Source organism: Drosophila mojavensis, unplaced genomic scaffold (genome assembly GCF_018153725.1).
Source record: "Drosophila mojavensis isolate 15081-1352.22 unplaced genomic scaffold, ASM1815372v1 contig_231, whole genome shotgun sequence".
NCBI lineage: Eukaryota > Metazoa > Arthropoda > Insecta > Diptera > Drosophilidae > Drosophila > Drosophila mojavensis.
The window spans coordinates 2,711,468-2,726,887 of NW_025318772.1; the positions used below are offsets into that span (position 1 = coordinate 2,711,468).

Below are 15,420 nucleotides of genomic sequence, written 5' to 3' on the forward strand. Positions count from 1 at the left end.
ACTTCAAGCCAGTCAAGCAAAAATGCATTTTAAATAAAACTGCAAATTCTCTCTGGGCAGTAGCTGCGTAAGTTTTTCTCTCAGTGTGCAGAAAATATGAAATGCGGCGACGACTTTGTTGGCATTTTCAATATTTGATTTATATCCGCTTCAAGTTGCAACTCTTCTTATTTCCCTCTTTTTGTTGCCATTTTCTGTTTGAGTTGGGCTTGTGGAACTATTTCGCACATATGCAAAAGGCAACTGCTTATTGAAATGCCAAGTGACCAGCAAGTGACCAAGCCACACGATACATGCCTCTACATACGGAGGAGGAGCAATTCGGAGGAGACGAAGGCGAAGAACCGCTTGTGCAACAATCAAAAGAAATTGCTTTTGTATGCACTACTTAAGGCTCTGCCCCTGCAATGTCAGAGCGAAGGGTATATTATATGTATGTATGTGCAGAGATTTTCAATTTAAAAATCCACTTGAGTGCCATAAGATTTCATAGCTATAGACCTTGTATTGGATAACAAAAAAAAAATAAAAAAATAAAATAAAAAATAAAAAAAAATCTCCACGTATGATCTGTTGAATAGAAAAGACCAATCAAATCCCATTTCAAATGTCTGAATAGAGAGTATCTTTCGGCTATAGTTTTGCCTAGTATCTTACATTATCTCGCTCTCCCACTCTCTCTCTCTCTCTCTCTCTCTCTCTCTCTCTCTCTCTCTCTCTATCTCTGTCGCTGTCTCGCTTCTGCACAAAGTTCTCAATTCAAATAGAGCAAAGAGCCAAGGCTTTGACTCGCTCGACCGCAAAATGTCTGTGCCATGCAATGAGCCAAACAAATAAAAGTTGAGTTAGACCAAACAGAGGCAAAAATATGCTACAATTTCTCATATTTCTTTCAGCAGCTGCAGCTGCACACGGACGCTCTTCCAGTGTGCGTGTGTGTGTGTGTAAGGGCACTGTATTGGAATCGAGCATAAATAAAAATTGCTTACTTAAACTTTTGCCATATGCTGCATACTCAGCACAACAAATCGAGGCAAAAACCGTTCAGGCATATCCCTTATGCGCCACGTAACCAACTACAACTCACCAACGCCCGCTGGCCCTGCCCCATTCCCTTGCCGCATTTCCAAATCCCATTTCTCTTTCCATTGCCACGTAACCATTATTTTTGTATTTTTTAGACAATTTGTTTTGTTGGCGCATTCTAACGTGGATTTCCGTTCGCGTCTCAGTCTGTGGCTCAGACGCCGCCACAAGCGGAAATCCACGGAATGCAGACGCCGGCCACTGCCTACGATTGCCAGGACTCTGGGATGCTGCCGGGGACTGCGGAGGGGGCAGCAGTTGCGGTTGCGGGCAAAAATAATAAGCTGAATGCCCCCTGCAGCACGCTTTACTAGTTAGTTATGAAAGGTCTTGAAGCTGATTTGAAGTAAATATGTTGCTAATAGCAACAAAGCAAACTCTGAAGCATATACAATATAAAATTTAATATAAATATTCCCCTTTGCCAGTTCAAGGGAAAATATCAAGCAAAACTTTTACCTTACCCTCTCTCTCTCACTCTCTCTCACTCTCTCTCTCTCTCTCTCTCTCTCTCTCTCTTTTGCTCAATAAAAGCAACGGCCAAGCAGTGTATTTAATATTCGGCATTTATGGTGCCTTTTAGCCGTCTTTTGTCTGGCTGCCTTTCGGCCAGATTTTAATATCACCCCAAGTCGGCGCTAAGCTTTTTATTCGTGCCAACTTTTAAGTCTTTGGATGAAGATTCGTAAAGAAGAGTTAAATGTTTAACGCATAATTAGCATAAAACACTGCGGCAAATCCGCTCAGCATTGACTCAGGTTGTCCTCATATATCTGAGAATTGTATAATGAGTAGATACATACATATATATTAAAAAGAGCAAAACGAGAAGATAAGAGAAAAGTGTATTGCGCACATAAAAGTGCAACTTTTAATACACTTTTCGGTATGAAGCTCTCCTGGCTGACTGAGGGCAGCTTAGATATATATACATATATATCAAATATGTACATATATATATATATATATATATATATATATATATATATATATATATCTATATATAAATATATAGAAATATAATACTTACGTTTCTGGCTGGCAGCAGATTTGTTTGCTTTTGGCAGAGTCTACTTTTCTTTTTCTTTGGAAAATTTTCATAAGCGCCTTTGACTTGGGCTTCCTGCTGCAAAGTTCGCTGCAAAATGTTCGCAGCTGGCATAATTTTGTAATTTCATTTCATTTTACATTTTCGCCAGCTTCAAAATTTCTTTCTTTTCTGTGCGTGTGTGTGTGTGTATTTATTCAACATTTTTGGGCTGAGCTGCCAGGTGCAGACAGGCGAGGCTTTCAAGGGATTTGCAGCGGCTTAGTCGACAAGTTTAAACAGCTGTGCAGGATGTGGCTCGGGATGTAGCTGTGTACAAGGATGTGACTAAGGATGCGAGTCTGAATGCGGCTCGTCTTGATGAGCTTGGCAACATGTTGGCTATGCCTTTGACAGACTTGATTAATTAGCAGTTACACCCACACACACAAACGTGCTCGCACTTACACGCACACACACACACACACGCAGTCTAAACTGAAATCATATTTTATGAATTTCATTTTCATTTTCGTTTTGCACCTTGCTTTATGCTGTTGCTCGAAATCAAATGCCTAGTTGCCGCATGCCTCATGCCGCATGCGGTGAGCATTATGAAGCCTTGCAATGCAGCTTATCGCGCGTCTCCTTTGACTGAAGGACTCTGTGATTTTGCGGCTATCACTTGCCTTTAACTATCCCGTTGAGTTCTGACACGAACAGATAGGACAATTGCAAAGGGCTACAAGGGCTGTGAATACCCTTTCAGTGCGAGCAGGAGTCCTGCTAAAAAGTGTTTCATTAATGTACTAATTTCATATTGTTTTAAATATGCTGAACTGTAGATTAACTCTATAAGCAGCCCGTTAATGTAAGCTATGCCAAGTCGAGTAAAACTCCAGATCTCTGCTGCTTAGACTCTATATACTATATAGCTGCCACATCGTCTCAGTGCAGCTTACAGCTTACAGTCTTTTAATGCTCTCTGTTAGGGCATTTCCCTGCTAACAAAAGGACACGTGGCAGAGGCAATTGCAAAGCAATTCCCAGGGCTTCACTTGTTTCCCACTTATTCAATATTCTGCTCATCCTCGTTGTTGTTGTTGTTGCTGCTGTTTCTATTGTTATTTTCGTTTCTGCCAGACTGTTAAATCTGACTGAGCCCTGCCTGCACTTTGAACCGAAACAAGCTCGGCGGGCGGCTTTGGCTCTGTCTCTGATTAAAATTTTGCCACTTTTGCCGCTGCCGCTGCCGCCGCTGCTGCTGCTGCTGCGTCTTAGCTTTTGACATTGACCCGGCTAGGGCGGGGAGTACGGTTTTAGACCTGACGCCGAATCGCCTTGCACTTTAGCCGGCACGCACTAGAATTTCATTTGGCAGCCTCGACATGCGCTTTGTGGTAGCCCGAGCTGCAGTGGCAGCTCTTGCCCTTGCCTTTGTGCCACGCCCCGTAACGCTTATCCAAGGACTTAGGCGAGGCATAATAGCCGTGTGCCTTGAGCCATGATAACTTCGTTTCATTTTCATTTCACTTGTGCAGTTTTACTTTGTGCCACGTCTCCTATTGTGGCACTAGATGGCTTTCAACATTGTTGTTGTTGTTGTAGTTGTTGTTGTAGTGCTTGGCAACTTTTGACTTTAACGCGTCATGTTTCAAACAGCAAAGACAGTTACATTCTCGTTTCAGACATGGCCTAAGGATTTCTCGCTCTTGCTGTCTTCGACCCGTGCCACGGATCACATGAAAGGCCAGACGCCCAAGGTGTGCGAGTGTCAGGTGTTGCACGAAACTTGCTGACCCAATGTCTTGACTTTTTTTGTTTCCTTTTTTGTATATAGTTGCGCCTTCGTCTCCTAAGTAGCCTACTGTTTCTTTTCACTTCTATAGATAAGCTTACAAATGTATAATAGGCCCCCAGATATTTTGTCTACAGTTTAAAGTGCTTTCAAAATTTCATAAGTTTAAATTGTTTAACATTCAGTTAACATTTGCATACAACTTAAATGACAGGTATATAAATATAAAATGGAAGCATTTATACAAAGTTTGCATGATTATGGAATATTTCTACTCGAAGTAATTGCAAGAAATTATTTCAAAATAACATAAAAGCAAATATATTTACGAAATTAAAATGTAATCCCCTAAGAACATTCTTTCCAACTCTTCAACTGCTTCGCGTGTTTATCTGAAATTTGTTATCTCATGCTCAATTATAAATGACGAATCGTTAACGCTTAAGTTTACTGCCAATTCCAATGGAAAGTTCAAGGCCACCGCTACCGCTACCGCCAACGCCCAGGCCCGCCCCCTGCACAAAATCAAGGCAGCCAATTGAAAAGGTCCATTAGACGCTTTATGCAGCACTCAGCGAAAAGCGGGTTTTGCTTCTAGTCATTTATCAGAGTTGCTTGTCAACGCCACGCCCAATGAGGCGTGGCACACAAAATTAATAGACACATTGCAGCATGACAAGAAAATGGAAAATGGAAAATTGCAGCACGAAAATGGAAAATGCTCGCAGCTGTTTAACTATTGCCGCGAGTTTGACGAAAAACCCAAAAAAAAAAAAAAAAAAAAAAAAAACCCAACACAAAAAAAAAAAAACAAAGCAATAGAAAGACGAAAGCGAAAAAGGAAAACGTATAAAATTGCGGTCACTCATTCTAAATGAGGAGCCAAGCAAATGGAAAACTGAAAATGGAAAATCGTAGATGGTAGATGGAAGATGGCAAATCCATTTGCACTGTGGACTGGACTGTCAAAGGCAAACGCCGCGTCACCTGGCCCTCAGACTAAACTAAAACCGCGAGCGAGAGAGCTGAGCTAAGCTCATCTGCGAGTTGAGAGTTGAGTTGAGTGGAGAGTTGAGTTTCGCGGTTTGATGGCTGTTTGCTTTGGGTGCGAGCGGCAGAGCTCGTCGCATGAAACTTACAGCAACAAAATTAATTACCTTTGGCTACTTGCAACTAGTTGCGGCAGCGACCGCCGTTTGCAGGAACGGCCAAAAAGGTGGCCCAACATCCGCTCACTGCTTTTAATGCGCTAGCCGCGACAAAAAAAAAAGAGAAAAAAATCACCAAGTTTTAGCAGAGGCGGAAGTGACAAAACAGCAACAGCAAAAGCAGAGACAACTCTGCTAAAAAAAAAAAATAAAGAAAAAAAAACAAGATGGCCGCCACAAGAAGACGAAAGCGGATGTGATACAACGGGAAAAGTATGTTTTAATAAAAGCGGAAATGAAGCAGCGTTACCGTTATTTCCTGTTTGCGCACAGTTTTGTTTGCTGCTGCAGCCCAAAACTCTGCCAGACCAGGCAGTCGAGCAGTTCGAGCTGTTGCTGGAGTTGCTGGAGCAGTCGAGCAGCAACTGACCTGCTGCATTTTCATTTCCCAGCTCGGCTGCAAACCTAAAATGATAAACCGCAAACCACTTAAAAAACTTGGCTAAAAAACTCGGAATGCAGAGACTAAGAAAAAGTGCGGCAAAAACTTCTTGTAAATAGACGAAATTAATGAGCGGCAACGAAAATTACATCCTGGCAACGCTACCTGCGGCAGCCAGACACTGTGAGGGGGCGAGGGGCAAGACGCGGCGTGGAGGAGAAGCCGGAGGTTAGGGTGTAGCAGCAGAACAAAAAGATTCATGACTCTGTTGTATTGATTTCGCCTGCTGCCTAATTGAATTTGCTGCCACAGTCGGAATGGCTATCAGTTAAAGCCAGTTAAGAGCGCCCTTAGAGCAGCACAGACTGCAACTGAAGTAATGTATAATAGGAAAAGAAGCGCATAATTATGCAGCCATTAGCGAATTACTAATTAAAAATTGACGGGACAATCAAGAATCAAGATCACAGTCAAGCGAAAAACCAGCTCTGTGGTTTGTGAATATCAAAGATTTTAAATATTTGTATTACTTATTCGTAGTACAAGTAGTTATATCACTATTGTGTGAAGTATGCCATTTTTAAGCTGTTCCCTTCACTTCACTTCTATAAAGTTACGGGCTTAGACAAAATCCATTTTTAAGCTGTTCCCTTCACTTCACTTCTATAAAGTTACGGCCCTAGACAAAATATATTTTTGCCAATTATTGAAATAGTTCTTGATTTAAGCTCAGCTAATATTCTCCTATTAAATTTTACATCTCTTAGGCCTAAAATATGGATTTTCAGTTATGCATGAATGACTTCATATTCAAAACATCTTTTAAGTATTAAATCTACAATAAATTCCAGCATTTACACTTCATTCTTGGCTCTCCTATAACGAAATAAATCACTCTATGCGTTTATAAATAAATGCAGATATTTCATATATAATCCACAAAAAAGTGCGATGGAATGGATTTTCATGCTGTTCCCACACATCCCACAAGTTCACAACGATGAGTTCCAGCTAAGTATCAGAAGGAAAAGAATAAATATAACTCAGCGAAACTCATAACTTTCTGTCAAAATTCAACATTTCTGATTCGTAACGTATGAATTCTCAGATATGTTTGCTTGCATAGTTTTGACTTCTCTTAAGTATATTATTTGCCAACAAAGAATATTTTTAACTAACTTTAGTCACATTTCATATATAATCCCAAAAACTTTGAGAATGGCCATTGAAGTTGTGATCGAATGGATTTTCATACGCTGTTCAGACGCACCCACATATTCAGAGCTCTATCTGAAATGTCGTATATTTTGCCATAATATTGGCACACATCTGACACTGAGCTGCAGTTGTCGGAACCATGCCCCCACCTCCAGCTCCATCTCCGCCTACACCTTCACCGCTCGATACCTCAAAGAGTAAGCTAATAAAACATTTGAAAGCAATCACAAGTTTTGCGCTGCAGTTCGATGGCTGTCATTGCATGTCGGAAAATAAAACAGCTTCGAACTGGAACCGAAACCGAAACCGAAACTGAAACTGAAATACCAAAATGCAAAGTAAACTCCCCATGCCAGATGGAGCTCCCACTTCCTATTCAGCCAAAGAGCGCGACCGCAAAAGCCGAATAAAAAAATGGAAAAGAAATCGCATCGCATGCCAAAAATGAAAACGAAATGAAATGTTGGAAAAGTTGCTGAAAATGGCGTTGACAAATAATTTCATATCATGTCTGCGCATTTTGGCACTGCGCCTGGCGACTGGCGCCAGATCCTGCCGCCTGCTGCCTGCTGCCTCCAGCCCGCTGCCTGATTCCCGACTCCTGGTATTTGCCTTTACTTAGATTTACTTCGATTTCCTCAGGATCAGTTTCATTTGATTTCGTCTGTCTGCCTTGCCGCAACGTGAGTGCATGCTGTCAGCTGAGGTGGCACAGCTCATCCACCTGTCTGCCAATGACTACCCCAATGAAGTCTCCTCTTCTACTTCCTCGTTTTTCTCTTTTTACTTTTTTTGACAAATTCGCCCCAGGCTTAGGACGCACGCTCAATCACTTTATTGAAGGCGGATTTTAAAGTCTTTAACTTGCCTTTTGACTTTTGTGTTCTTGTAAGAGAAGCAAAGGCGAATGCTAAGTGTAAGAATACCCTGTATTGAGGGAGGGCACTAGATGAGCAGATGTGATGACATGATATGAGATGATAGATAGATGTTGATAATAAATTTGACTCCTTTTGCGATTTGAATACCATCTGTCAACTCTTAAACTTCAATGCCTTTTCTCGAACCCTTTTGCAGGGCATCGCATGGGTAAAGTTCATAGTGCTTGGATTGGAGTTTTGGACAGCATCAAACACACTTGGCAAATCTTTTGAGGCCAACTCGTCTAGCTGCCGCTATGTGGGTGTGAAAAGTGCCTGTGTGTGTGAGTGTGTGTGTGCGTGTGTGTGCGTGCGTGTGTGTGTGCGTGTGTGTGCGTGTGTGTGTGTGTGTATCCTTTCGTGCGTATCCTTTCCTTTGCGGACCCTCTTTTTTGTCCCCGCATGTGTTTGCCGTGTAGAGCCTGCGGGTTTTTGACGTTTTGCCCTTTTTTTTTCATCTTGTGCCTTGGCAAAAGTGCAGAAAATTTGTGCAAGTTACGTGCTTGATTACATTTTTTCAAAGTTTTTACTTGACTTTATCTCCTGGTTTGTGTCTGTGAGCCAGTTGGAGACACACACAGAGAGAGACACACGGACGGGTTTGGCAGTGGCAGCGATAAGGTTAAAGGTTTGCCCTTCCCTGTCCCAGTGTGTGCAGGGCGGTGCTGTAGCTGTGATTGTAGTGCCAACTCTGGGCGTGGGTGGAGTGCGCGTGTATTCCATATTTACTGGCGATCAACATAATTGAACAAACACCTGTGCCGGCAGCAGAAATCAAGAGCTTTTAACAAATTGTGGTCAGGTGCGTAATCGGCTTAAATCGCACAAAACAAATCTCAGCAATTAGGCAACAAACAAAGCGCAAGCAATTCAATTTCTGGCCAATCAACTGCCGACTATTTAAACAAGTTTCATATCAATGTCGAGCCGTCTGCCATATGGCTTACACACGCACACATAGCACTGGCCAAACCACAAGTTGCCAGTTATTATATTATGTGCGTCACAGTATTACTTTATGTAGCTGCAGATGTTTTATGGCTAGAGACGAAAGCGTGACACGAGATGGAGTACATCATTTCAAATATGTGTGCACTTTTTATACCCTGAACCCATTGAAAATGGGAAATCAGGGTATAATGGTTTTGTTGAAATGTATGTAACAGGCAGAAGGAGGCGTGGCAGACCCCACAAAGTATATATATTCTTGATCAGGGCGACGAGCTGAGTCGATTTGGCCCTGTCCGTCTGTCTGTCTGTCCGTCTGTCCGTCTGTCCGTATGTTTGAACGCGTCGATTTCCGAAGATATAAGAGCTAGAGACTTCAAATTTTTTTTTAAATGTCCGTAATTACAGCGCGCATATCAAGTTTATCATTAAAAATCGATAACTCATCCCGATCTTTTTTTATCGATAAAAAACCTTATCGAATACCAGTTATAAAATTATATCTTCTACACCTTTATAGCTAGAGTCTCCATTTTTTAAATGTATTTTTATATGCAATTTATACAATTTCGGTTTTTGTTAAAATTTACCCCCCACCCCTAGATTCACCCCCTCACCCTCACTTTTGTAAAAAAAGTATTTCAAATACTAGAGACTTGTGCTTTGGCAATTACATGCATATCCATGTTATAATCATAATCTGAAAGTTTCATGAAGATCGTACGTCCACAAAAAAAGTTATTAAACAATTAATTTCTCATAGTAAGCGATCACTGCCGCCCATGCGTGTTTATACTTTGTGTGTGTGTGTGTGTGTGTGTATGCCTGTGTGTGCGTGCATGTGTGTGTGAGTGTGTGTGTGTGTGCGTGTTTCTTGTGTAAGCTGAAAGACGCGAAAAATGATTGAAATAGCTATTACTCCAAGGGTTCAGGGGATCTCGTAGTCGAGCAGTCTCGACTAGAGCTTTCTTACTTGTTGTTTAAATAGAATTCTTTAAGCTGTCTTTAATTGACTGTTGCTTGCTTTAAACTCATAGAGATTACACTGAAAATAAATAATAATAAAGTAAAATTGAATCTCACGCATTTCTAGTTCCATTTGCACAATCTACAAAATTGTTTGACATGCTGGAATTTCTCTGATAACAAAATCAAAATTTACATTTTCTCTGTCTTTTTTCCTCTTAGTTCAGTCAAGCCAAAAATTGAAGGCTTGCAGCTTCGACTGTGTTGGCCAAACTGTAGAACAGCGTGTGTGACAACATGGCGTATGATAGATTTCACTAGAAACTTGTTTCGGCTTCAGCTGCAAGGCATGTTCCATGCACAGCGACATACAACATGTTGCCAGCCTCTGTCTCTGACTCTTCAGGCTGTTGCGCATTCGTCTAGTATTGGTGCTGCTGCTGCTGCTGCTCCTGCTCCTGCTCCTGCTGCTGCTGCTGCAAGGCTACTCTCTGTTAAATTAGTTTTGCACTTTGTACATTGTCAGTGGCATTCTTTGCACTTCTACCCGCCTCCGCTGCACCACCCACTGCCGCCCTAATCTGCCCAGCTGGCTCTTTTGGTTGTTTGTGTGTCCCTTGTCTCTTGCCGCTGTCTAACTTGGTTAAGGTCTTGCCCAGCTGACTGTGGCTCAGACGTGGCTGCATGTGTGTGTGTATGTATCTGTGTGTGTCTCCTGCGGGCAACTATGTGTGTTCCTGCGTCTGTGTGTGTGACTCTGTTTCCATATATATAAATATATGTGTGTGTGCTTGTGTGTCTCCTGCGGGCTACTCTGCTGCTCACATACTCTCTCTCCCTCACTCTCTCTCTTCTCGCTCTCTCTCTCTACTCAACTACAGCTTGTCGTGTTGCACATGTGCATTTGTGTGTATTTGTTAGTAAATGCGACTTTCATGTGGTTAGTTTTGCTCGCTTCAGACAAAACTCTGCACATTTAACGCCGAATGGGCGTGCCACATACCAGCCCCTGCCCCTGCCCCAGTCCCTGCCCCTGCCTCTGCTCGTTGCTTTAGCAAATCAGCTTTGAAATTTATCTAAATGCCTAAAGCTCGTTATAAAACGAGGCTCGGCCCGGCTTAGATTTATGCAGACATGTGCCAAGTGCCAACTGTCAGTTGCCAGTTGCCAGTTGCCACAGTTGCCACACAGCGTTGCCAGACTGGCCAAGGTTGCCAACTGGCGTTATGCAGGCTGCGCTGCTAAGTAGGCAACATATTTTTGTCTAGGCCTAAGCCGACTAACACTTTGCACTGATTGCCCACAGATAGCACACACACACACACAGGCACACACACACAGGCACACACGCACACACTTGCTTGCACATATTTTTACACACATGCATTAATTTTCATTTACAGCACTTGCATGTCAGCCCCTCTCCGTCCCTCTCGCTCCTGCCAAACGCACTTAGCCAAATTGCATTGCTTGGCAATGACTTCGCGCAGACGCCGTTGCCGTTGCCGTTGCCGTTGCCGTTGCCATTGCCGCGTCGTTGCACTCGTAAAGCGTTAAAACCACATTTGCCCAAAAACAAACAAACAACAGCAACGGCAACGGCAACGGCTCTAGCTGCTTAGCCCTTTACCCTTCCTGCTTCCGTCTTGCCCGTCTGCTGCTTTTTGTGTGCGTTTTTAAAATGTAAATCCTGCAAATTTTATGCACATTTTGTAGACATGCCGAGCCCCTACCCATCTATCGCCCCCGCTCCTATCCTCCACTATCGCTTATATAATATTTTGTAAAACTGCATTTACACCACAAACACATTTGCATTTGAAATGCGCTGCTGCTGCTCCTCTGGCTCTGTTATTACAGCTACAACTGTCCCGTTGACACGCCCACCAGTCTCTGGCTTTGCAAGTGCAGCTAGCCTCATGTTACAGTGACTCCAATGCAATAAAGCTGCCCAACAAGACAATTAATTGAATGGAAAATGTACGAGGGAAAATCAAGTGATTTTCATAAAAAGTCAATTCGCTAGGTAGATAAAAGTTTCATTCAGAATTTTATTAAATACATATATTTTTTTTATTTTTTAAGTTGATTTGTTATCAATTGAACAAAATTGTATTGCATAAATTATTATTTTGTAGGATTTTTATGTCGAGCATATGTCGATTGTCACTGTTAAATTTATTTAATTTATTAGATGTTAGAGTTTATGTATATTAAATGAAAATCGGCTGTCTTTGAGTCTTTGAGCTATGTGTATATACATACATATGTACATGTATATGTCATAGATTCATAGCAATTGTCTGTCGTATAAGTTTTAGAGTTCAGTTTATATATTCTATTACTGTTTTGCAGTAGATCTCACCGTGTAATCTTCTTTCCGTATTGAGTGTCATTCAGGCTTTATAGTGAACTGGGAACAATAAAAAGAAGTCAAGCAATCGCCTATTAAAATAGTAATAGAATATTTTAGTTTATTAGTTTCTCTCCCTCTCTTGTTGTCTCCTGTTGTAGAGCTCTGCTATTCAGTTTCCTTCCAGCCAAGTTATGTACCTCAACTAAAGGTTTCCAGTCTTAAAAAGCCCTTCCTGGGATTTATATTAAGAATAATGCATAGATAACCCACCTTACACTCTCATATCTGTTAGCGAACCTCCTTTCGCATTATTGGCACACTTTCAACCACTGTGCCACTGAGACGTCTGTCGAGCACTTCTGTCCTTTATTTGTGTGTGTTTGCATTCTTTTTCATTTTTGCTTATTGTAGTTGTAGCTGGCATTTCTTTAGCAACATTTTGTTAAATGCCTTGTAGCCTGGAAATCCTGTTTAGCAATATCCTCAACACAACATGGCATGTGCCATTCCACTCCATGCCATGCCGCCCGCCTCATGCCGCTGCATTCCAGTGACACATGTTGCCACACGATACGGCGAGCCCAGCAGACTTTAAAGTTGACTAAAAATAAATCAAATTCAAATTATGCATAATTTAAGAGAGCTTTTTACGACTTAAGGATTATGTTTATTTATTTCTATTTTTATGTGTGTATGTCTGTATGTCTATCACACAGCTGCAGCTGGACTAACAGCCTCGCTTGTGGGCCAGGTGGGGCGTGGCAGAGCCGTCAGCTGTCAGTCGGATTGTCATTTTTCTTAAACAAGCGAAGAGCTGCAACTGTGTGCCGACTACATAGACTTGCCACGCCCCGTCAAGTGTGGGGCATGCCACAAGTTTGGCTCTTGTAGGCATGCTGCTGTTGTTGTTGTTGTTGTTGTTGTTGTTGTTGCTGCTATAGTCAAGATGCGTTAATTTTATTTAAGCGTTTGTGGCATGCGGTCGCCGGCGACTGGGACAATATTCAAAAGCCACGCTTTTGCGACAGCCAGCTGCGGTAAGAGGTCAGCAGCAGCAGCCACCACAACAACAACAACAACAAAGTGAAGCTATGTGACATGGTCGCCGTAGCATGTCACAGCTCTCAGCCAGCAGCCATGACGACGAGGACGGCGCCGCCGTTTGTTCGTTATCCTTGTTGAGCTAAATTGCAGCAGCAGCAGCAGCAACAACAACAAAATAGAAAATGTTGCCATAAAATATGAATTAAAATAAGCATAAAAAAAATATTAAAAATATGACAACACACGCACACACACACACACATTCTGTGCAATATAAATTTAAAGGCAGCGCCAAATGCATATTTTGAAGCCACAATAAACCAACAGCGGAGCTATAAAACTGCGCATTGTTGTGACTGCAGTCGTACTTGATGCGATGCCAACGCCCACAAGCAGAAGCTGCAGCAAGTTGAACTGAAACGGGGATCCTGTGCTTTAAAGCCTTTAAGCAAATACAAATTTGTATATGAACTTTTCAGAAATTATTGAATATTTGCTCGAAAAACATTTCATTTCATCATTAAATCAGCATGCAGAGTAAACAAACATAAAGCGATAGTGTGAAGCGCATTCCCATTGAACTCACTCGCTTGCTACGAAAATCAATGTTTAATTTGTGAATTTTTCCGAATTTTGCATTGCATTTAAATGCCACATTTCAGTGGTGCAACATCGAGTGACCTTCGCACATATTTCATACGTGAATTGCGAACGGCCCGCCTCCGGCTGACCGCGCCTTCACAGCTTTGAGCCCGACCTCGAATCCTGTCATGGGACTGCCATCATATACGTACACATTTTTACTTTTCACATCGGTTTCCGGTGCGGTTGCGGGGACTCACGTGCAGTGGGAGAGGCCACTCGCTCTGGCGGCGCATGCAGCGCATAAATTTGATTCAATTTCTGTCATTTCGCGAAATGTATAAACACATCACTCGAATGCGATTGCAACAGCAACGGTTGCTGCTGCTGCTGCTGTTGCTGTTGCTGTTGCTGTTGCTGTTGCTGCGGCTGCTGTTGCTGTTGGTGTTGCATGTATTTGGCAGCCGGCAGCCGCAAGCGCCGCAGTTGCCGCAACCGCAGCGATGGCAGCCGCGCCCCGCACCTGAAGAACTGTCCTGCCTGTGCACCGCTGCGGTTTAGATGGCCGCGCCTCTGTTTTGTCAATGTTTAAGCTGGGAAGCGACAAGAAAAATCTCACGTATATGCCGCATGGCACGCGCACCAAATATTATTTTCAGCATTCGCCTGCAGCTCGCAGCGGAAAAGCATTTTGCGCTTAAAGAAACGTCAGGAAACGGCAAGCGGATGTGGCACACGGAATGCAAATAAACCAGGGCCACAGCCGGGAGCAGGACCCATGTAAAAATTTACATACTCACACACTGACACACACACAAGCACACACTCCGTATGTGTGTGTGTGTGTGTGTGTGTGTGTGTGTGTGTGTAAGGCGATGCCTGTCGAAGCGAAAGTAGAAAAAGCCAGGCAATAGCTAAGTAAATTATCAAAACATTTTGCTCGTCGTTGCGCTTTTGTCGCATTAGTGTACGTGATAATGTTGCAACAGCAACAACAACAATGGAAACAACAACAACAACTGCTACTACTAGAAGAAAAGTATCAACTGTTAGAGACCAAACACATGGCAAACGCATTTGGTCCTTTGACTTCTTCGAGTTTGCATACTTCAGCTGCTGTTTTCTTTATTGAAAACGAGTTCGGTTCGAGTCAAGTGTTTCGCATTTTTTTTTTTTTTCTATTGGTTCGTTCATTTGTGATAGTTGCAGCGCACACAACAGGGCGTATGTGTATTCAATTATGCACATTTAGAAAATATTTTAAGGAAATTCTCGGCGAGTTGAATGTGAAATAAAAACGGTCTTACGATGCTTTCAGAGTGCACTACCGCAGCTCTTATGTATAATAGTAGATCTATGCAAGCAAGTTTGATATAAAGTCAATAGAGAAAGAATATTTCCTTTATTAGCCATCAAATTTCGCATATTTTGAACATTTCGAGCATCCATCAAAGAATAGCTCAGCTTGCTAAGCTCTCTTGCTATGCCATGAAAGAGCTCTTTGCCGAGAGCTTATTCGTTTGAGGGGGACTTAAAGCAGTGGATTGAAAGCATTAAAACAAATTCAATGCAAAGGAATAGCTAGCCCCCCCTCTCACTCCCAATGCATCTCTGTCACAGCGCATCACAAATCAATGTAAATGGCAAGCATACATTACTCATACGCAGCGTTGGCTGAAGGGGAACCACACACACACACACACACACACACACATATGAGCATACTAAAAGCTTGCAGCTAATGACGCTTCAATTGCTGCTTCATATGAGTTGCAAAACGTCGAATGAATGAACGTCATTGAATTGAATGACACAAGTGTTGCAAGACTTACAGCAACAGCAGTAGCAGCAGCAGCAGCAACAGCAGCAGCAGGAGCAGCTAAGT

General features: G+C 42.4%; 1 protein-coding gene across 3 annotated transcripts in view; it reads left to right on the top strand.

The window, feature by feature from the left end:
* LOC6574734 (tyrosine-protein phosphatase 99A) overlaps window positions 1-15,420 on the top strand; it is a 130,074-nt gene that overhangs the window by 55,572 nt on the left and 59,082 nt on the right. The gene's annotated exons all lie outside the window — the stretch shown is intronic.